Genomic DNA, 23,695 nt, shown 5'->3' with positions numbered 1-23,695 from the left:
TCTATTGAAGGAGGAGGATCCTTCTTCTTTTTTCTTTCTTCTTCTTCTTCTTCTTCTTCTTCTTCTTCTTGCTAGCTCTCTTTCCTAGCGGAAGATAATTGCAATAGGGGCATAGACCAATTCCACATACAACACTAGCTATTTTCGACAACTAGTGCTCATGTTCAAATTTAGGGGACGTGCGTGTCATGGAGATCAAATTAGTCTGAGATAATTTAAAAAGAAGTAGGACATCTTCAACTTTTCTCTAAAAACTCCATTAAAAAACGTATTTTGCTTGAATTGGATTTTTTTCTTTGGGAAAACCGAGCCACTCAAAGACTAAGTACGTTTTCACTAGGAGATAGTTTTATTCCCGAGTTAAACTTTCCTGTAGCTAGACATAGACTGTCTTTGTTTTTGTTATCTTCTTTGACACTCAAAATTGAGATCTCCCCAAAAATGGATGCACTTTTCTAAATCTTAACATCTTGACAAGCTGGTCCATATTCCACCCCCAGCTTCTTCCAATCCTTAAGCCTCTCGAGCTAGCGAGGATGAGAATTATTAGAGGATGAGGGAAAAACGGCGGCGAGTATAGGAAGGCAGACAGGGAGGAGTGGATAGTTCTGTCAATAACCGCGCTGGTCTGTTGAAGTAAGGAACGTGGGGGTGAAGGGATGGCCAGGCTGGACAAGAGAGTCTTCTATATTCGAGGGGGATGGGAGGAGGGTTTTGGTCCTAGACAAAGGAGAGAACACGGACGATTTGATGGACCGAAGCGGACCACGGCGGCCGAAATTAATTTCGGATAAGCGTTTTGGCTTAGTCAGTGACCGCCGTGGAAGAAGATGGGCCTTTTATGGAAAGCTCTTTTCACTCCATTCCCTATCTGGCCCCTTTTTCTATTTATTTTGCCGACGTATTATTTGCTCGCCTCTTAGACCACCGATCGACACTCGTTCCTCTTTATTCGCTTAACTACGGGGGTGGATTGTCCACTCGCCACCATTGTTTTTCCATATATACTCGCGCCGTATATCCGACCAGCTCAATGAGTGGCCAAAAAAACAAAATGATTATATTCCTTACATTTCCTATTAATCACGCCAAGACTTCTTCTTCTTCTTTTATCCACCCCCGCATTGTTTATTTACTTCTTCCCTTTTTTAGCCCTTTGATTTACTCTCTCCATCAATTAACTAAATTATGTACTTTTCACGCGCTCTAAGAACATTAGTTTGATGTGAAATATTTCTCTCGTAAATGTAAATATATTTGCCCGTGTTTGTAAACGCCCATTTTCGTTAATTGCCTCGTTTACTGTTTAATAATTAATAATAAGAAGCGAAAGGAGAAAATTTGGTTGCTATTTTGTTTAGGTTGTCATTTAACAGAAACTTGGAAAACAAATTATACTACTGAAAACTTAAGTGTATAGGCCAGCTCAGAACTAAATATATTTAAATTTTATTACTTCAAGGCCTACTCGTAGCTCAAATTTTAAATAAATATTCATGAAATTGTTAAGACTCGAGGCTATGGATGAAACAGAACTTGTCCAAACTTTGCTAAGTGTTTTGGATTGCCTTTGCATGCCAAAAAGGGTTTTGCCAACCAACCCTTGATAATTAAAGTCTATCGTCCTCTTGAAATAATCAATTATTCAAATTCCGGCTATATACGTATATTTGTCTCGCGTGTAAGTTACCCTCGTACTTATTATAAACTGTGCCTCTTTAACATCACGCTAAACGTGAAAGTTTTAATGTACGAAATATAAAAAATATATATATATAACAGCTCCGCTGGAAGTTGTTTATACAGTTCCGGTGACAAATTATCCACGCGAGTCCTTCCAATTACGCCAAACGAAGCTTCTGATTGGACGGTGGTCGTCACGTGACGATATAGGGGCAACTGTTTATTCCAAGTTAGGCGGCGACCACTATAATTAGGTATGTCAACAAGCGGAGCTCGGAAAACGGAAAAATGAGAAAACGCCGTGAGAATAATAACGTCGAGTACAGTGTCAAATTTCGCCCTCTTTCTCTCACTCTCTTTCATTTTTAGAGTGCTACAGCTCCCTTTGGGGAAACAGTTATAATCCTTTCCAATATCATTCTTACCACCCCTAACCTATTATCAGGACACTTTTTAGATGTAATGGTAAAGGAGGAAACTTTCTCTTAATCACTGACGATATCGTTTCAATAATGACGCGTACAATGCAACATATTTCTCTGATGACTGAAGTTGCTCTTGTTTGGGAGACCGTATCTCCGCATCTCAATGTTGTAGATTCCCCATGTTGTAGATGTCCAATGTTTTCCACTCAGTTTGACCCTCAGAACGCGCCCGTCAATTTATGGGCAGACTTACCAGAAAATCCGCTCTGAGAAAAGAAGCCACTTTAATAGAATCTTCTTAACAATGCCATCTATCAAGGTCGTTATTATATCCATTTTCTGACCCGTTTTGGGCAGTTTGTTGTTTTGCAACTGCGCGTGGTATATCGCGTGCTCGTAATGGCTAATCTATATTCCGATAAAGGCGCCTATTATATTGTTGCCCCCTCCTGCATGAAAATATAAAAGCGGAGGTGACGTAATTAAAAATCTAAAGCTAACTTTGTTTGGTGCTAAGCTGTGTATGTGTCAGGCGGTGGGAGGAGGGAAGGGTCAGGTTGGTCAGTCCGAGGCCCGATATTTGCCCACGATTTCGTTCGCTCGCTCGTCAAAATGTTCATCGGGACGGGGACAAGGAGGGGGGGGGGTACGACGCTTTTACTTTTGACGAGATTATGCACGCTATGCGAATTATTGCTTTGCCATTCGAGAGGAGGAGGATATGGTCGTGGCCATACTTTAAGGTCATTTAATATTTACACGAATAAAATGGACCCTTATAGATTTGGAGGCTCTTTCTTCGCGACAACAGTTGATAACCATTTTTTGTTCTGTTTTTCTATGTATATATTATATGTTTTAAGGCTTCTATACGTGACCATATAGATGTATACTGTTTAGGTATAAGGTATTACGATCCAAAGAAGTTTCTCAAGCTTTCTGGGCAATAAAAGTCAAACGAAATAAATAAGGCCATTAACTTGGGCTTGCCCAGCTCCCCCTTACCCCCCCCTTTCCTTTAGTGGTTTTATACTTTGCGTTTGTACATGTGTGTGTGTATATACTATTTCTTGTGGAATACTTGAAACAAGTTGGGGTGGAAATTATGACCTGGGAAAGAAACCTTAAACATTTTAATGAAATTTTTAGAGAAATAATGTTATGTAGGTATGATATGAAAGCGTTCGAAATATCTGTTTCAGCATTGAAATTGTTAAAAATAAATTATATCTATTAATTTTAGACTTAATTCGTAGTTGTAGTTTTGGAAGAGACCCAAATTGTCACAGAATGGCTGTTTTGTTTTCTTTTAAAAGTCGCACCAAGGTTTGTAAAAAATATTTTAATCTTAATGTATTTGAATTCTTATACAATAACTTGATAGTTTTGTAGCTGCCACTGTTACGTTGTGACTCTAATAGAACCCAAAACCTTTTGGTTATTTTGTCGGGTTTTAGATTGAGAGGGCGAGTTTTTGGAGAAGGGGAGATAAGTTCTTGTCCATTCTGCTTTGGAGATTGTTTTGTCTCTAGCTTCGTAGATGATTTATAGGGTTTAATACTATGGAACCCATCTCATCGCCTCCCTTTGTCTCCTTCCATTTTGAAACGCTTTATTTTTCCAACAAATGAAGCTACTTTATTTTACGCCCCCTATATTTTCAGGGATACTCTCTCTGCCGCTTCGACAGACAGAGAGGAAACTATTTGACTTTTTTTCTTATAAACGTCTAAATAACTTTTTGCGGTTTTCGTTCAGTGTCCCCACACACTAAGAGAGAAAGAGTCTCATAAAGGTCCTTATTTTTTTAATATGATATTCCTTAAAATTTGGTCTTGAATTCCACGAAGTTAAGAATTTTATTGTTCAGGAGTATTTAAATTGGATTTTTGGATGACTCAGTTTCTTTTTGTAAAAATAGGGTTCTCTTTCAAGAGTAGTTATTTTTAACAAAGTTAAAAGTAGGTTAATCCGAAGATATCAATTTAATATTCTTTCTCGATTTAAACCACTTTTCGTTATATATGATATGTTCCACAATTTTATGAATTTTGGAGCATTTTATATTTTACGTTTAATTTAAAAAAGTAGAATATTCTTAAATCGTTTTTTTTAAGGTACTGAAATACCTGGAACTCCAGTCTAGTCGGAGATCAAATAGAGCAGCGTTTATTTTACCGAGAATTTTAAATAGAGTGAAATTAGTTTCGTTTTCCATCTAGTTTTTTATTTTTTTTTAGCAAAAAAAGGAAATCATTTTCATTTCCTTTTATTTATTTTGCAACAAAATTTTACCTTAAAAAGGGTTCTCGCGTAATAAGCTTAAAAGTTTAAAGAGAAAAGAAAAATACTCATTTTCTGTGAATCATGTTTTTGCAATTTGCGCCTGTAGGTATGTTTCACGTGTATAGCGTATCAGTGTTCGGGGAAAGGTGGAATATAGGGGTAGAGTAGCCCGGGTATTTTCAATCCACCCCTGTAAAAGAGCTTTTCCTCGTGTATTAATTTTTCAAAGGAGTAATTTTGAAGAAAGCTTTAATATAATACTGATACATAATTATTTTATAATATTAATCAAACAATCTCGTTTGAAGCGTACTTTAGAACATTTAAAGATTGAATATTTAAACGGGTTTCTCATTAAGTGGATTGACTCGTTAATGCTATTTTGACAAAGTTTCTAAGATAAATAAAGGGACTTATATGAATTATGCAAAGAGAAGACAAAATGTCTTACAAAATTGACTAAATTTATTAAAGTTCAATTCATAATTTAACAACTTACAAAAAATAATTAAGTACTTTTTGAGTTAGGGTGAATATAAACTAGTGTGAATTAATATTACATTTAGTTTCGCGTACAAAAGGAAGCCAATGGAATATTAAAAAGCGCGTAGGGATAAAAAAATAGAGCTTTCTATTACAAAGTTAAAGTTTTATATAACTAATCGGATTTAGCTTATTCAAATTTTATTTAAAAAAATCATCGAAGCTTTTAAGACTAGAATTAAACCTTTATCAGTAAAAATAAATAAGAATGAAACTTTGAAATTTATTATTCGTTTATATCAGAAACATCACCTCGAGTTGAAAGCAATCCTATTTAGTTTTCCATTACATTATTAAATTCTTCATCGCAAAAATCCAACTTTTTTTCTTTTCTTCAAAAGCGAGTTGATTCCCAAGAGATTTCTGACAAAATCCTAAAAACTACTAGAGTACGGAAAACTAGAAGAAAAAAAAACGTCAAAAAAGAAAAACATATTTTGTAGGGCGCGTGTCTTTTCGTCCTTCGTTTTATGTTTTATGTTTGAGGGTGAGTGGGGAAATTATGGCAGTACCCAAGTTAAGGCGGATTAATACACAGTGTTAAATTTAATTGAGTACTTTGAGCGGAGTTCACCGCTAGGCTAGGAACTAGTTTCTTGGTTTTTAAACTTTAAACTCTGTTAAAGGAATTTGAAAATTAGATTATGCAAAAATTATTTTAGCTTCTTTTTATATAATTGAAATCAAGTTTTGGGAAACTTTAGAATTGCTTTAACAAAACTCTGTTTGACCACCACTTCTACCTTCTCAAATTGGATCGAAATCCCGGGGTTTTCTACTGGAAGAACTCATAAAGATTTTTTTTTTTGGCGTGAAGGCTCTCTAAGAAAGGTTTCCCGCTCGTTTCTGTAGATGGCGGACTCTCAGTGTTAGTTTTTTGTGCTTGGATGGTATCGTGAAACTCTCGAGTACATTGACACTGAAAGTAGTAAATTAATTGCGTTTAATTTAATAAACACGTTTTTAATGGTTCGTTTTAGATAATTTCATAAATTTATTTATTTTATGGAGATAAAAGGTTTTCGTTCTGACTCGAGGATATATGAATAAAATGGTTGCCGTTGATAAATTCCCCAGTGTCATTTAACTAATGTACTCCGTTCTCTAACCACCAAAGTTATCTCCCCTTATAGTCTATCCCAACTATAAAATTCAGCGTGTGGAAAGGTACTTGTCTCCCCATTATTTATGTACATTACGTACATTCAAAGGCTTAATTTTATTGTATTCTCAGATATAGATGTATTACTATTCTTTTTCATTCGGTTATAGACCCGGGAAACGAGACTTTTATTTAGAATAGTTGTTGGTCAACCAAACCGCGCGCGATACGCCTTAAGAACGTGAATACAATTAATGATAACTGTAATACCCCGTTTTGTTATGTATCCCGCCTTTATCTTTATTAAATAACATACCCCGCATAAATTTGATAGACAATTTCAAAGAAGTTTATAATATAGCCTTGAATTGAATAAGTAATGCAATATACCGAAACGCGGGTGATTGGGTACGCGATGTTACAATTGAAAAGGTCCATATAGGATCCCTAATGGAGCTAGATAGATAGTATGTAGATTGAAATGATAATCGGACCCCCCGACTCTACCCCGTTTCTGTTTGGTAATATTAGACGATGTATTATAATATAAAGGGTAAGCTGAACATTTATTTTTTAATATCCTAATGTAGTGTAGTTAGATTTATCGCTCCCGATTTGTTTTCGCTTGAATAAAGGCGATATTCCCTGAAGAATTGAAAACCATTAATTTCGAGCTCGCGCCCCCAGTAATAACACGCTCTTCTCAATGACACACTTTTGCACTTTAGATTGCTTTATTCCCTTTCGATAAAAATTATTAGTCAGTTGGTTCAAATAGCCCGTATATTGCGCCAACTGGAATTGGGTACCGTGAAATATTGTCGTCATTCATATTTTTCTTAGTAAACAAATTAGGTATGGACTTAGAAACCTTTTAGTTTCTCTTTAATATCGTGTGCTGTTTAATATTGAAATTCGTCCTAGGAAAAAAAAAAAGACATTATCCGAAATGTTAGAACTTAATAGATTATCCATCTATAAAAAATTAGAGGCTTAGAGAGGTATTAAACGTTACTAAGCTCTAACCTTGTGACTTTAGTAAAATTAAAAAGAACGGAGAAAGCTCAGAGTGAACAAAAAATGCTCTGGAAGGATTAAATGAATATCCTGTGATCCTTTCAGGAGCACGAGCGCTTTCTAGTCCGTTCGTCCGTCCGTAGTATAATACAGCTTCATTCTAGTTTTTTGGCTATAGGCCTCGTGACCCAAGAAAAGCCGCGAACCAGCTCGCGCGCGCGGGAAAAGAATGAGCTGATGGAAACGCTAATTAAAAAAGAACAAAAAAAGAGAAGCGAATGGCTATAAGAAACCGAACCGAACTAGGGATGGAGGGGATAATGGAGGGAGGTATAAGATTAAAAAGAGGTCAGGTAGGCACAAGGAGGATGGAAGGAAGGAGGGGCCTACGTCGCGAATACCCCGTGATCAATCAAACAAGCCAAGATAATACGGACAAGGTTAATTGGATCGACAAAGCTGACCCCTTCTCCTCTATACCGTTCCTTGAAACCTCGTTCTCTCCGTCCACCTGGATCGAATGAATTAAGGTCAGATACGGGGAAATTCGGGTTATTAGATTGTAAAGGCCAAGTTACTACTATTTTCGATACGGGTGTCTTTCCACTAACCTTGGGTTTTTCTTAGTACACATTTACGGGTTTTCTCCTATGGCCCCGCTTAACTCTATTCGCGGATGCTCTTTGGAGGTTCTGAACCTCCTTTTTTTTCCTTCTTTCTTTCCTTTTTCTCCTTCTCACGCGATCTCAAGCCGAATACCAAGAAGAGAAGATGGACTGAAGGGAATTTGTGGGCACCAGAACTACCTCGCACACGTTATCCGGGAAATGGGGGGGGGGTCGAGGAGCCCCGGGTTTGAGTGACTTAAGCCTAAGCCCCCGCGCTTTGTTCCAAATTAGACTAGGATCATGTCGGAGAACAAATTATTTATCCCGCCTAGATTGTAGCGAGTGTTGCAGTTGAGGCCCATCGGCAACCTTTTTTTTTTCCACTCTCTCTCTCCTCTTCTCTCCTCTCTTGGTGGCCCTCCCTGTGTCTTTCGAAATTCTGCAGGATAAGTTCTAATCAATTCCCTAATCCTAAGCCGTTTTGGGATGAATTACGCTTACTAGACACATTGTCGAAGCCCTCCTTTTTTATCCCGTGTCGAAAACTCCATTTACTTCCAAATATAGTTGGATCATAAAATAATTGACTTTAAAAATATATTAGGTTTTTTAAACTTATTCTTAATATTTTTACAAAGTTCCTATAGTAATATTACTTAAATAGGGACATAGTCTTACGTACGCCGCCGCATTTTAAACATTCATTTGTCAAAATTTTTGTTTCTAGTCCTAGCTCGACTTTCACCGAACTGCATGCTAATTAATTTTCGAGTAACATTTTTAATAAATCTAGGTTTTAAACGTACGGTACCTTTTATGCCATACATACATACCTAGCTTTGTCGTTAATAATTAGGACGGGGAGTTGAAAGAAGGCCTTCTAATTAAAGGCGCAAGATAGGTAATTACTGCAACAGTGCGTAATTAGACTTGTGGTTAATTGTTCCCAGGGAGGTACATGAGGTGGTGATACTATTTTTTTTTCCCTTTTGCTCCACCGTTGATCTGGCTTTCCCCAATTCTTTTTAGTAAGGCAGTGAAAGATGACTCGATTTTCAACACTCGTCATTAACTATGAACCTATTACACCTTCATTCATTGTCTCTCATTCCGTGGTTTCAGATTTTATACGTCCCCGCTATCAAACGTAGATTAAGACAAAGTTATCAGTTGATTTATATCTATTATTGACGTGTATTTTAAAATATTAAGTAGAGATTTGATCAAAATATTAATGAGGAAAAATGTGGAGTATATTTATTAGTAGCTTTAGTTTAATTTATTTCCGACACTCTTTTTGTCTCGCGAAATGACTATTACGAGTGTCAGGCTTGTTTTATATAGTTTATGAATGATTATTGCTGTAGTTTTGCAGGTAAAAAACGAGACAAGGTAGGAATTTAATGCCAAGTCCATAATCCCCCGCGTTAATAAAATAAAGAACCATTGAATTATACGCTATTAAATATACCAAAGTTTTTTCCTGGTTTTTATTAATGTTCTTTTGATGATAGCCCGAATAGAATCTCCCCTCCCTTTATTCTTAATATATGTTTTGTTTTACCGTAATTTGGCAACTGGTTACGATTAATATTAGGTCCTATTCTCGTGTGCACCGACCGTACTTTTGACTTTAATTCCCCACGGTCCTATTACATTTACCATTTCGATTCTGCAGCTATAATTAATCCTCGCGTTTTGTATAATAGTACATTATACATAGCGTGATGTTTTGCCTCATATTCCATGAAATTGTTATGGGACAAAAATGTTTCACGAGAACCATATCATCATTACTACCACTTGAGGTCTTATATTTAAAACCCTGGTTTCCACGCAACATCTCCATGATGTGAAAGATTATTTTTATAAACTTAATTTCAACAAACTTTCTTTGTCAAACAGATATAATTAAAGTTAGGAGCGTCTAGGGTGTAAAGGAGATTAAGTTAAATTTTAATATTGAAAAGAAACTTTTGCTATTGATGTGCACGTTATCGACTTCTACATATCTGTTAATATCCTCCTTATCGGGAACTCATCGTAAATCTTCAATAGCATTCCCATTTTGCTCCGATTGACATTCCTAATTTAATCGAAGCAGTAAGTTCAATAAATTATTTAACTCCCTCTGCCGTTGCTGCAGTATTTGAAAATTCCTAATCAGATTGGACAAACCAAACCCTTGCTCGGTCTGAAGCCGAAACTACTGTTAAAACGAAAGCCACTATCTCCTGTCTCGAATACGTATAAATAAGTCGTTTTGTTAAGCCTTTGGCAGCAATGTCAAGTCGTTACGATGTGTTAGAAATAGCCTTATTGAATTTTATCCCCTCCTTTCCTCCATCCCCATTCGTGGTTTCAACGGGATTTACCACTCGAAATTGGTGGCGTTGAATATTTTAATTACTCTGAAATAATTTCCAAATAAAGTCAATTTAGCATTCATGGTACACCGAAAAGCGTTTCTATATCTATCTATTTATATATAAATGTATTGGAGGACCGTTTCTAAACCGCGAAGAATTTCGGTACTACTGTTAACAGTGGGAAATGCTTATAAGGCTTCGCTTCCCAGAACCGTGTTCGAATTGATGGTCAGTATAGCCATTCCTCTGGTCAAAGATAAACTTTATATCTGAAAGGCCGTTTATTCTCCTTCCGCTCTCTTCAGTTCTTAGTCTCAATTTCTATCTCACTGACTGTAGCTCGAGGTACGCTAAGACTAAAATGTAGTAACTACCAATTTGGGCTAAAAATTGATTTATTGTTGTTATATTTGAAGTAATTATTCACTTAACAATTTAAGAGTAATTCGAAGTTAAATTCTAGGCTACGTTTAGTTTTCAGAACATTAACATATTTTTTTATTAAGATGTTGTGGGGTAATAGTTGAATTTTTGAGTTTACTGCTTCGATTTCTCGTTTTGTGAATTAATTCTCTAACTTTACGTTAAGTATTCCAAAATATATTCTTCTTTGCATTCAAAATTTCTGTAAACTATCGTTGAAATTTAATCGGCGCTCTGCTCGTTCAATGGGTAATTAAATCTTATTTGAAAATTAGGATTGAAAGTTTCGAAATCGGTATTTTTCAAAGTTAGCACCTTTGAACTCCGAAGTAGCGATAAATCTACACTAGGAGACCCCGGGAAAATTTTGGACAATTGATATGGGCGAGAGAAGGGGGGGATGGATGGAGGTCGTTGGAGTTGGAAACTCAAGTCCGAATATCGGAGTGTGTTTCAGCTTGCCTAGCTTCCATTGTTTGAAAGCGGCCAGCTTCTAGTTTCTCTCTTTGAATTCTACACTGTCCGTATTCTTCTCTTACCCCCCCCGGTTGATGTCCCCCCCCCGGGCTCTGTTCCCAGGCGCTGTCTCTTCCGCTTGTCGTTCATTAAGCGAGTGAATAGCGGCGTTCGGTGTCCGATTAACTTTAATTAGGGGATAGAGAGTGATTACGCGCCCTGCCAACGATGTACCACGTCGTATTTTCCCCGTCAAGGACCTCCTTTAATAGAGCGTTTCTATCTTAACAGCGTTTTAGCTTGTATCCGCCTTTCCTGCATATATACGCGCAGTTACAATGTGTTAGAGAATCTCAATAAATTCCAAGTTTCGGGAAACTCTTCTATGGAAAAATACTATAGGCCCTTTTTGTTTCAAACCCGAGTTTGATGGTGCAGGCCTTCGCAGCGTGGTAGTTAAAGCGAATGTCTTACAGAGTATTCAAAAGTCTCGATATTTTCATGAAAATGGCCTAAGTTGCTTGTCTTCTTTCTGTGCCATTTCTATTTAGAAAAGTAGAGGAATCCCGAAGTTATGGGAACACCGTAAAAATATTCGACTCCTTTCCTAGAGAAGTTCGTCTAATTATTACACTTCTTATCAACATTCTACTACCCTAGTTTTCAACTCTTTTTTGGTTGAAAAATCCCAAAGGTCACTAGAGATTTTGACCTGTTTTATAGAATTGACATTTATGGCGACAGAAATTTTCGGTCATTTGATAACGTCATGTTATCCTTTTGGAAATACTTGAAGAGAATATATAAAAATTCAAGATTTGTTTTCCCGTAAATTTAGTTTTAATTTATGGAAGTTTTAAGCGTTGGGGGGAAAAAGGGGGGTTTACGTTAGTAGAAGTTTTATTGGGGGGTGTGCTCGTGGGGATGAAGCAGCCGGTTCAACGTTACCCGTTTCTCTAATTTCTCTTTTTCCATAAATTCTCCTTTTCCTGGTAATGATTAGAGTATACTACGCCAGGCCAGGAGGAGGGGTTGCACCTACCTCGATGAAAAGGGAAAGAATAATATTTCTAGTTTTGATTCGTTAATTTAACGAGGTTCTAGCGTTGTTTCCCCCCCCCCCCCCTATAACGAGTAAAAGTTAGTTTCCCCAAAATATTTGGAAAGGGAAAAACGTATTACGATTTGTAACTTAATTCCACGAGAAATTGTATCGGGGAAAATGAATGAGAAAAAGGTATTCATTTTGTATATGTATATTTGAAAAGTATATTTTAGTTTAACGTTTCCAAGGATTAATTGTTATGGTTATTAGCGGGTTTTAAAAGTAGAGCTTAATTCACATTCTTCTCTGATTTTAGCAACGGAGAATTAGTATTCTGAACCCAATGGTAAAGTAAAAATTGAGAAGAACCAATGAAGGTCTAATTTCGGTGTTTTATTAAAGACTGAAATTCAACCCACGAATGAAGATTAATTATATTAATGAAGAATAAAAAAAAAATGGAATCTCGTTTTCCCGCAAAACGATTTGTGGCGTCGAAGAAATTTCACTCTAGGGCCGTTTCCCCCTTTGGAATTCCTTTAAAACCAATCTAGTACCGAGTCGTAAAAGTTCCTTTTTTTTCTTCTTTAAAATCTAATCCGAGCGAGGAACCTTCGCCGAAAATTGAGGAAAAGGGAAGCATTGGGGCCAAAGAGGGTCCTTAATCACTAGCCGGAGCAACATTATCCTTTCAAAAGAAGGGGGAGGTCCGCTAATAATACTCCTAGAGTCAATGCTGTAAAAATATTATCCCTAGTCCGGGGCTGACTCCCCCTTTTCTAGATCTCGGCGGACCTTTTTCCTTCAAGAATTTCGTCAGGGCAATAGAGAGACCGCGGATGACTCGTCGCCTAATGGCTTATCCCTTTTTCCGAGGCCATTCATATACTCCAAGATGATGCCATTTCATTCGCCCATAGACAGACAATGAAGACATTACGTTCCCTATTCCAGTAGCTTCACAAAAATTAATTTTAAGACCGATATTTCGGATTAGTTTCGCGACTCTTGGGTATCTAGATTAAGTAGGTCAGTTATAGGCCAAAATACGCCGAGGTAAATTACCTCGCGTGAATTTAGAGACCAATTTCGTTAATTTATAAAATTTAAACTAAACCCCTGTAAACGTAACTTACCGCGATACATTTGGACTTTTCGGTTAGCCCACTTTCAGGGGTATTATAAATAATAAGCTTAGCTCTTTCCTCAGCCTTTTGGGACTGTTTTTATCTAATGGGTTAAAATTTAATAGTATCGCTGCTGGCTTTTGTTGAAAGCGTTACCACACTAGCCGCGAATGGCTTATATAAGCTATACCGCGGTGGTTTCAATGGGTTTCTTTCTGATTCTGGAATCGGGGCATTGGAAGGAATAAAAAAAAGAAAAAAAACACCAAGAAACGAAGAGAAGTCTCGGTCGGATACGAGGGAGAGAGAGTGTGTGTGCTGAGTGGAGATCGGGACGAAATTCGTCGTGGTGCAATGGCGAGGTTGCGGGATGGAAGAAGGGGCGTTAGCCTTTCTAGCACGCTCCGGCGCTTCTATTTCCTTTCGGCCTGTCAAAAGATTTGTTCCCAGAGTAGAATGGATGACGGAGAAGTCCTCTCAGTGCGCCCTAGTGTAAGTTAGGGCAGGCGGGGGGTCGCCGCTCAATCCCCCTCTAATAGGGCCGCGCGTTGCCGCCTATAATTCACCGAGATGTTCATTGCTATAAACGAGCTAGCTGTACCCCTCATCGTACCCCCACAACCGCGCCGCAACCCGAAACCGGCAATAATTTCGCCCCCCCCTCCTCTCTTTCTCCAAAAATATGAACCTTTTCCTCGGTTATAAGTCAAGGCCTCGCTGAAGGAGAACTACAGATCTCTCCTCTCTCTAAGATCTCGCTGCTGCGTTGCTTTCGGATATGATGGCAGCTAGAGAGGCTAGAAGGAAGGCCGAGGGGGTGTTTAGGAGTGGGCGAAAAGACGTCCCAGTTTCTAGTGGTAGAGGAGCACGGCGCGGTTAATTAAACCGCTTTGTTTCGCGCATTTTTACTCGGAAAAAGATTCGCGTTTTGAAACCGCGCGACACAAAAGACATTTGCTCGTTGCGGCTTTTCGTTCGCCAACAGCGAGTTGTTCTATACGTATCGTAGAATGGAGTGACGGGGTGGGGAATACGACGCGAGTACTATTATTATTATTATACAACCATACTATTTGTCTTGTCAGCTCGCGTACGAGTGTTTGTAAAAGCGCCTTAGATGAAGTAATACGACTTGAAACGGGTTCTCTCTTATAGCTGTTGAATTTACGAAATATTTCCAAGTTGAAAACTAAATTTGATGAATTTCCGTGTAAAATAACGTAGCTGTTGGTTGTCTTTAGATTAATCGACTTTTCAGACTGTCCTTTCAGTATCACCTTACCAAAATTGTCCAGGTCAAGAGAGCGATTACGTAGAAACCCGAAACACAAGGGGGATATTTTGAACTGAACCAACTCGAAGCTCTATTCGCCTCGTTCATTGAACGAAATTTATCAATGTAACTTTGATAAGAGTGCGCAGCCTTAATCTTAGGGATAGTTTCTACAGATCTTTCTCTCTTTCTCTTTGTTGGTGCGGGGTCGGTTACACCTCTTCCGAACCGTTTTAATTAGAAGGATTGCCTTCTCAACGATACGTATAACGAATTCTAAACTTTGCCTTGTTCGTACGATATCGTTTAATAGATTGATAGCGTATCTGTTAATACTTTAAGACGGATTTTTCCCATTGTCTATCTTACTTTTCATTCAATATTCCAACGCGAATATTGTCTTTTGATATATGTGTGAAGTAACGTATATTCCTTTTCGGAAATTCATTGTATGTCTAATCCTTTTCGCGCGCGCGCTCGGGGTCAAGAGGTCGGGTTAAGAATACGAACGATGTGTTTAAAGAGAAGAGGGGCACGTGCACTTCTAAATACGGAGCGGATTATTAATTGAATCAAACATTCATATATTGAAGTATCTTATTATAATTACAATAATTCCTTTCCTTTGATGTTTAATATTATATAATACACCTGAATGGTTTCGGTTTTGTCAACTGCTACTGGAGATGATGAGAAACTCGTTGGGATGCGTAGATGACAACAATTTCTTAAATTTTGAGAAACTCGTTGGTTTCCAGGCGCTTTTAGGGTTAGCAATATAGCTAGAACTTGCTTCAAGGTATAGACTTTTCACGTCCTCGAGTATGTGCTGATGTGAACTCGACTTCTGTGTTATTCTTAAAAAGGAAATTCTTGGAAATACCTTAAGGTGAAATTGCTGCGTGCTCTTGGATGAATATCGCGGTGACGTGACATATCGGACCTAGTCTTCTTTCCTTTGCATTTCTTCAATCAAGGGTTCGAATCTATACTCGTGTCGTGTATCACTTTGCAGCGAAGACAAAGTTTATTTAAGGGTGATGATACTTTGCTCCTGGTGTCTGGTAACGAGATAGGCAACAAACCACGAGAGATCTTAAGGAAAGATATCCTTGTAAAAATGCGAGCATAATGCTTTAAAATATTAAGCCTTAGCGGACAAAAATCGACTGCTATAAACTATAAATCTATATGTAAACTCGGTTCTAACAGAAGTTAATAATCCGAAGCAAATTACAATCTAAGGCTTTAACTCTTTGAAATTGTCAATATCGACTTCCTTGGTAGGCGTGAAGTCCTATTTTCGCTGTTTATTATTCATAAATTATTCCGAAACGCGTGTCGTGTGTCATTTTGATGAGAAGTGTCTTTATTTGGCTTGCACTCTTTTATTTTAAACATCTACATTCATTTCTATTATATATTAATTTTGTGCAATAATAGGCGTATTCCAATCTGTCATGCACGCCATTATACGATCGCGTATAAACGAAACAACAACACTTTCGAAGCATTTTTAATTGGCTCTGTTGCTCTACTTTTCTCATAGCTTATATTAGTGCCTCTGCAACTCATCAAACATTCATCTATGTGCACGATTGAAGTCAAAAATACCTGGCAAATTATACTTCAGGGAATATCATGTTTTGCAACGAATACTTTTGTTTATTCAGTGTGTTTTTCTTTAATATTTTCCAATGGCGCAAATTCAGGCTTCTTGTTTCTCCCACGTCTCATATTGATGCAAATTCAGATACATTAATAACTTAATAATAACCTACATTTAATTTAATGATAATATAAATTAAGTTAATTTTTTTCTCGTAAATTTTTGAACTTCTATTTATGTATTTTTGACCCTGGAGAGTTGTTTAGTTTCGGTGCGAACTTGAACTGAAATGTACTACTATTGAAAAGATGACTCTGACGTAAAAAAAAGCATCTTCTTTTAGTTCATCCGCACTCCCTCTCTCTCTCCTCTCTTTTCTGGGAGTTTATAGGATCTATACCGCTCTTTACAACCTTAAAATAAGCCGTTTTTTGTAACATGAAATACAGAAATAAGGTCCATTATAAGGTGGGATATTTATATAGGATTCTTTGGCGTTTTCCGCGCTCGGAGACAGTCGCTCGGAAATTATGGTTCCTCGTAAAACTGCTTAGCTATAAAAGTTCATTTCATTCCCCGCCAAGCTGCTTCCTTCTCCTCCTCTATGGCGCTGGGGATCCGCCCTTATCAAAGCCGTTTGATTTTTTTAAATGACGTAAAATAGTACCTAGTGCTTTATAAGGCACTTTTAACACGAAAGGGAAGTAAATCTTTATAACGGAGAGACCTCGGGCTGCCCCAGCTCTAACGGAATTAAATTACATCGAAGTAATCAAGGGCTCCGCTTTAAAATCATCTACTCCCTCGTAATGTTCTTTAAAACACGCTAATGAGTAAAAATAATTATAAAAATCATTTTGGAAATCATTGAATTCGAAGGCTTCTCATTCCAACAAACACCAAAAAAGTTTTAAAATCCATAGGCAATATTGGAAAGAATTTCGTAACTTACAGTTTATCAACTTCCGTTTCAACCAAAAAGGAAAAGAACTCTATCGCAAAGCAAAAATAAGAAGAAGAAAAAAAGCCTCTTGAGTTGGCCTCGCGACAGTACGACCCACACAATAAACTCAATGTAAATGCGTCTTAAGACCGATATAAAAGTCTAGTAGACCCTCTAAAATCCCTTCTCCTAGTCTCGAGTATCGTTGGATTTCTCTATAACGAAAAAGGCAGGAACAAAAAATTAGAAGTGCGCATTCAGTGGGGACCTTTTCAGGTTTTTTTTTAGGGTGGACGCAGTTGCTTTGTTATTTGGTGGTGGAATTGTTTGGGATAGAAGTCGACGTGCCCGGGCTATGATTTAAGATTGCCCCACGTTCTCAGGTTTTTAATGGGCAGGCACTTCTTATCTACATTTGACTTTAATCTAACCTAAAAATAACTGCCTTTCAAAAAATATTGCGCTGATTTTTAAAAAATAAATTTTACGAAGAAAAATAGACGAAACTCCTGCACGTGTACATCACCGTTATACATTATGACTTTTAGGCTAGCCTACTTGCAGGGGTAAAAATATATTTTTTCCAAATTTTTATCTTTTTAGATTTTCGATTAAAATTAATTGGTTTTAGATGTAAATTTAAGATATTTTACTTCCTTGCCAAAAAATGGTATTTCGAACAATATTGTGACCGTTGTTAAAAAAATTGGGAGGAAAAAATATTTTTCAAAACCCCTGGGCGTATACTTCATAGTTAAACATTTGGACTTTTAGGCTAGCCTACTTTCAGGGGCAAAAATAAAATTTCTAAATTTTACTTTTTCGATTAAAATTTAATTTGCTTCAAATGCGAATTAAAATAATAATTTATATTAAATAGTAGGGTGTAAACTAACTTAAGAAAAGTGTTTAAATTAGTTTTAAGTTCACTTAATAACTATAATAGCTTCAAGCATGGCTCTGTTTCCATACACATACATATAGCAAAACCCAAATAGACGCTAGTTCTCGTGATAAAGATGAATCCTTTTTATTATTATTTTGAAAATAAAATACCCGGTGTACTGTTTCCTTTTGAAATTCATGTCCGCCACAATGCACGGGCCATTTCTTTCCTATTGTCAATAATATACAAACTTAAGAGTACCATAGATTCCAACCCTATATATCTCTTATTCATCCCTTAGTACAAACCTACACTACACTCGAATGTCAGCTCTTCTTTTCGCTCCGGGAGGCGCGTTTTATAGCTACGGCGTGCGGGGAAGCCTATAGTCCGGGCGTCATAAAAGTTTGACATTTTTTTTTCTTCTCTCTTTTCGAAATGTAAGCGACCCGAAAATAATATTCCCTTTCGATCACGCGGGTTTCGAATATACAAGGACGACGTAAACGAAAGAAGAAAGAGTCCAAGAGAAGAAGAAGAAAAAAAATATGGGATGGAGACCGTTTCCGATTCATAATAGGAAGCTCAAGAGAGGGATACGCGTTTTTTGAAGGATGTTAGAGGAGAAATGGGTGACACCAACTTCTGTTTCCTCACTTGTTATTCGCTTTTGTGATTGACTTCTGTTTACGCCGCTCGCGCTCTTCGCCTCGTGATTTCTATAGAGCTCGCTTTTTTTCCGTATACAACGAATAATAGTAATACAGAAAATGTAAGACATGAATTGATTCGAGGTTTCTTTGAATATTGAATTGTAGCTGAAATTGAAACATGGAAAGTTTTTTGCCCCATTATTTTTTGGTGCAAAATACGCCCGGTTCTTGGTGTAGTTTAATCATAATTTTAAAGGAATTAATTGGTAGTTTTGGTGTACGTTCCTTAGCCATACCATACCAGTTCAATAATCATGGGAAATTTCAAGTTATTCAAATGTACTATTTTATTTTTCTATATTGGCACGCGCTATAGTTCTCTAGTTCTCACGAAGACCACGAGGAGTCTTGGCGCGTGGGGGTTCTATGCGCCATTTTTATAGGCGTTTTCTTTCAAAGTCAGTGGCTCTTAGAATTCAGCGTTGTTAGGGCGTAATGGTTAACTGGCGCGTGTTGTTGAATTGAAAAGGTCGATAAAGATCCTTTTAAACGAAGAAGAGCGGTACGATGACATCCGCGTGCATACAGGAAAAGCTGCATTTGTCAAATGTCGGAAACGCTCGCGGAAGAAGGGAGAAATAGTATAGAAAGAAAAAAGAGAAACCTTTTTCCGAGTTGACTTTCTCTATCCCATAGCTTTGATCTCTTTTCAAGTCAAAAAGAATTGCAGTTTAGTACGTCTTTCGTATTGTTAAGAGTTGTTTTTCTAGATTCTTTAGTGTAAATGGTGTTTATAATGGGAAGTCTTTAAATTTAGTAACAGTGTATGCCTACCTGTATCTTGAAAGACCTGGCAACTACTAGTGTTTCTCTTTGGTTATAACCATTAGACAAGTTAGGAAATTGCTTTGGAATTGCTCTTTAGGGTTTTCCCAAATTGAATCTACAAAGTTCAAAATAAAGGCGTTATGTTAGAAAAATATTAGAGCTTCGTGCTAAGATTCTCTAATTTTAGACTCTAATTTAATTTAAATGTATGTACAGAATTTCGTAACATTATCGCCTGAAACCTTTTAACTAAGATGATTATGCTGGTTGAAAAGATTTAGCTTTTAGAATATCATGCATAATAAATGCTGTTTTGCATGGATACTCTTGTTCTATATTTAAAAAGTACTACTAAGAAATATTTTTGTGTTTTCTTTCTTGCCGCACTCACTCTAGCTTTGAGACTGCGTTGTTTTTTTAAATTTAAAAATAAAAAAACAACATATTTTGAAAACCTTCATGTATACGTATAAAAATGTTTTCAATATCATTTTTTTTAAATTATGCATGCAATTGCATTTTGCTTTTCAATGAGATAAACGTTAATTTTTTTTCTTTTCATCCATTAATCCCCTCGGGGAATAGATTTCTTTGAAGAGAAACGGAAAAACAGTCTTGAAAACGGAAACATGAAATATTTTCATTTATGTATTTGCATAGGGGAATTATTTTTCGTATCTGTTCGTTAGTGCGGAAATACAAAAATATCGAAGAAAAACTAACTTTACATAGATATTGTAATTAGGAAAAAAATGTGGGAACATTGAATATAAACTCTATTTAGTTTGTCTTACTTCATAAATGATACCAATTAATCCAAAATATTATTGAATCTAAATAAGCGTAAGATTATGACTGAGTTGAGTCGTGCTCAAGGAGTGAAAGTTTCTATTGAATTGGCACGAATGCACATTTCTACTCGCGATGGTTGTATTATAAGGCACTTAGATCTATAAAGCTTCGGGTAAATACACTGACTGAAGATTCGCGACATGGTATCGTATACTATAGCTGCTTGATATTTACCTAATATACTTACCGTATGACTGGAGCTTCAAATATTAAGAGATGACTCGCTTCCATTATATCTATCAGAAGAGAAGATGCTCATTGGGGAATTTTACGCATCGACATTAGTTTATCGCTAAGCCTTTCGCGATAAATAGGGTTGGTTTCTCGTAGTTCTAGATAGATGCCTTGTGGCCAATATAATGATCTACCCGAATTGATACTCGGTACACGATGAGGACCAATAGATAGAAATAGACAGCTCGCAGCTAGGAATGAGGAACTCACGACCGTCCTATTTGTTATAATAGGCGCTTTTCACGCGAAAATGTTGGCTCCTTAATGGTTTTCGGCAAATACTACCGAACCGGATCAAGTATTATTGAGTTTTGGCGTACCCTAATTCGCTATTCTGGACCCCCCATTTTATCCTCGGGATGTAGATTTAGGGTGGGACTAGTGAAAGGAGTTTACCGCGGGAATTAGTGTTTGAACGTGCGGAACACCTACCCCACGGGATATGAACTCTTGCAAAGAGAGTTCCTGAAGTATTCGCTTCGAAATGACCCCAGGTATAGCCTCCTTGAAATAAGCGTGGTTTCAATGGCGTATTTGCGCCAGTTAAACTCGCATTCGCAACTGGATAAAATATTAATCCAGCAGTCGTGTTGTTTCTGTTTTCAACACTTTCAATGGATGGCGGTGTTTTAGAGCCAATAACGTAAAATGCGAGAAGAAAGAGTTGACTCAGTCGTTCCCTTTCCTTCCCCATCTAGTGGCTTTTGGCCCACCAGACGGATGATAGCGATTAGGCCACTTTTAAAAAATATATGGGGCTGTCAGAATTTGGCAGTATCTGATAGTTTAGGGTGTAAATTACCAGTCAGATCCGCAACCCTAATGCGTTTTCGAACACGGTGTTTTTCAAAGTTTCTCTCGAGAAAGACTATATAGGAGAGAAGAAATTTTCTAGAAATCGCTTTAATCTAGATTCGCAGTTTTGTGACGCCTTTTGTCGCTTCACCAAAAAAGAAAATGTGATTCTTTTCCTGGGAAAACTCTGTCTCCCTCGTCAAGGAGGGAAGTGGCGGATCTTAATCAGATTTCGGTAGAAACGAGAAAAGATAACCCGCATCGTCACCCCCTTACACCCTGGTGCGAACAAATCTAATAGGGATGACTTAGTGAAAATGTTCCCCACACAGAATTTCCCCTCAAAATTTATAGGTTAGGCTTTACAACAATGGCACGGGGTTGAGGGGCTTCCTCTATTCCGTCCGTAGGGATGAAAGATCCGTTGGGTTCAGCAGCGCCATGGCATAATTCCCTCGGAGGCGATTTTTCGCTCACTCCCCTTTTTGGCTTTAAGCCTTGGTTCACGAGTTTTCCCCGCTTTTCCCTTCCTTTCCTAGGATATTTTACTCGTATTTTACATCTAGAATCTTACCGCTTAGAGCTCCTATATATGGTATATACACTCGCCTTTCGCGTTAGCAATTTAATTTCTTGGCCGTTTCCGGAGCGCTGTATTAAATTTAAGAAGGCAAAGGAGAAAAGGCAAGGCGAGGGAGGAGAATGAAAATGGTCTATTAAACGAATTATTAACGATTCATTAATTAAATAAAGAGCCCACTAGGGGAACCTTTTTAATAAGAGAATATACTCGGCTATAGCTTTGCTAATGGCAATATTTGATCGGTATATTAAACTATATACGGATCCAAATAGGCAATAAGTTTCAGATGGGAAATCACTTTTAAATTTATCGATAAATGAAAGGATCCTAATAGTCTTTCAGGGCCTTGCTTTAATCCAAAATTTCTCATTGAAACACCTGTTTTTGATTTAGAAAACCAAAGAGCCTCAACGGGTATAATTCAAAGTATTCTGAACATCGAAGAGCGAATTTTATTCCACTTTTTTTAGTAAAATCTTTAGAATTTCGATCTGTCTTTAATCTTGGGACAAATCTAAAGAGTCATGTTTGATTATTTTGGTCTCTTTTAAGATTAGGACAGACTGTAGATTTAACTAAATTATAATCCTTGTTTTACGGTATATATTGCCACTCTTGGTTTGCTCGTATCTCCCAATTAATGCGAGAAAATGGTCATAAAGTTTGAAAACCGCTCTTGTTAACTATCATCCGAAAAGTTAAAACGTTCATTCCTGCAGTTCGAAGTCGATAATATTACGTATAGCCTATCCGCTTTGAGAGCGGAAGGGAGCTCGTCGTAACTCCCTAGCTTCCTGCCAACGCGGCGTTTTCGTTAATTGCTAGCCAATTAACGTCAAAAGATTAGAAACGGTATGCCAGCACCATTAAGGGAACGAGCAAAGAGCTGGGAAGAGAACGGGAGGAGAGAGATCAAGCTAGAGCGGTTGAAACAATCCTAACATCTATCCCAAACATTTTGCATAATGGAAATGGAGTCCTTCTTTCCCCCGTTTCAACCCCGCAGCCTTCAAATCTACTTCCGTCCGAAACTGCCACTGGAGAGAAAGAGAATGAATGGTTCAAAGGGGAGATTGGCCGAGACCGTTTCGACCCAAAACCCGAGCTAGCTAGTAAATACTTTCGGTATTATCGCGTCTTTCAAACTGGGCAACGCGATCAAAGCAAGCGCGTCGAAATGGTCTCTGGGAAAAAGACGAGTTGCCTTGTCGTGTTCGGATTTACACGCTGTTACTCGCTCTTTAATTTATGTCTGCTCGTTCTCTGTTTAGGATGGGGAGCCAAAGACTGAGCACTGCTCGTGGAGAGAACCTTTCCTCATTTATACGGCTTTATATATAGCGGGTGGGCGAGCGAGCGCGCCTGGCGTTGATCACGTGGCCCCTACTTCCGCTTTTCTACGAGCGCCAGAGTCAAGGATCTCCATGATTTTTTTTAAATGGACGTATTTCGTCCGCAATAAAACAGCCGGGAAAGTTGAATCGAGAGAAGATGGGAGGCGCGGACTGAAGTTAATAGGGATAAATATTTGATATAAGCTTTCGAAGGGAAGGTGGGCCAGTGATAACAATGGTTCGGCTTGCTGCTCGTGGATGGAAAGATGCCGGAAATCTCCTTTTATGTCTTCCCCACTATCTGACTCGACTCCCACGTCACTAACTCAACAACCCCCTTGCGCAATAAAGGAAGCGAACCCCTCTCTGCTTTTGATTTCAACGCCGTTTTATTTTCTCGGATTATTGGCTTCACGTCATCTTGAGTTACGATTTTTGCCACGCATTTTTACATTCTTATATTTAGAATCGTAAATTTCAGTTCCGTAGAAGCTTTTCGTAAATGAAAATGCATCTTTACATACAAAAAACCCTATCGTGCAAATATTTTGCGTTTGAATTTCCCGCGGCTTATTTCCAGCCCTGACAAAACGTTTTGACGTTTCTAACGTAGTCTGCTAC

The 23,695-nt window shown here is 37.7% G+C and overlaps 1 protein-coding gene across 3 annotated transcripts in view; it reads left to right on the top strand.

Annotated features, from left to right (window-relative positions):
• Reph (Regulator of eph expression) overlaps positions 1-23,695 on the top strand; it is a 312,486-nt gene that overhangs the window by 62,022 nt on the left and 226,769 nt on the right. The gene's annotated exons all lie outside the window — the stretch shown is intronic.

The sequence above is a fragment of the Phalangium opilio genome, unplaced genomic scaffold (assembly GCF_054372755.1).
Source record: "Phalangium opilio isolate 3A_F unplaced genomic scaffold, DU_Popi_V2 ptg000003l_1, whole genome shotgun sequence".
Lineage (NCBI taxonomy): Eukaryota > Metazoa > Arthropoda > Arachnida > Opiliones > Phalangiidae > Phalangium > Phalangium opilio.
The sequence above is the reverse complement of the archived record's forward strand: the minus strand, read 5'-3'. Positions and strand labels throughout refer to the sequence as shown.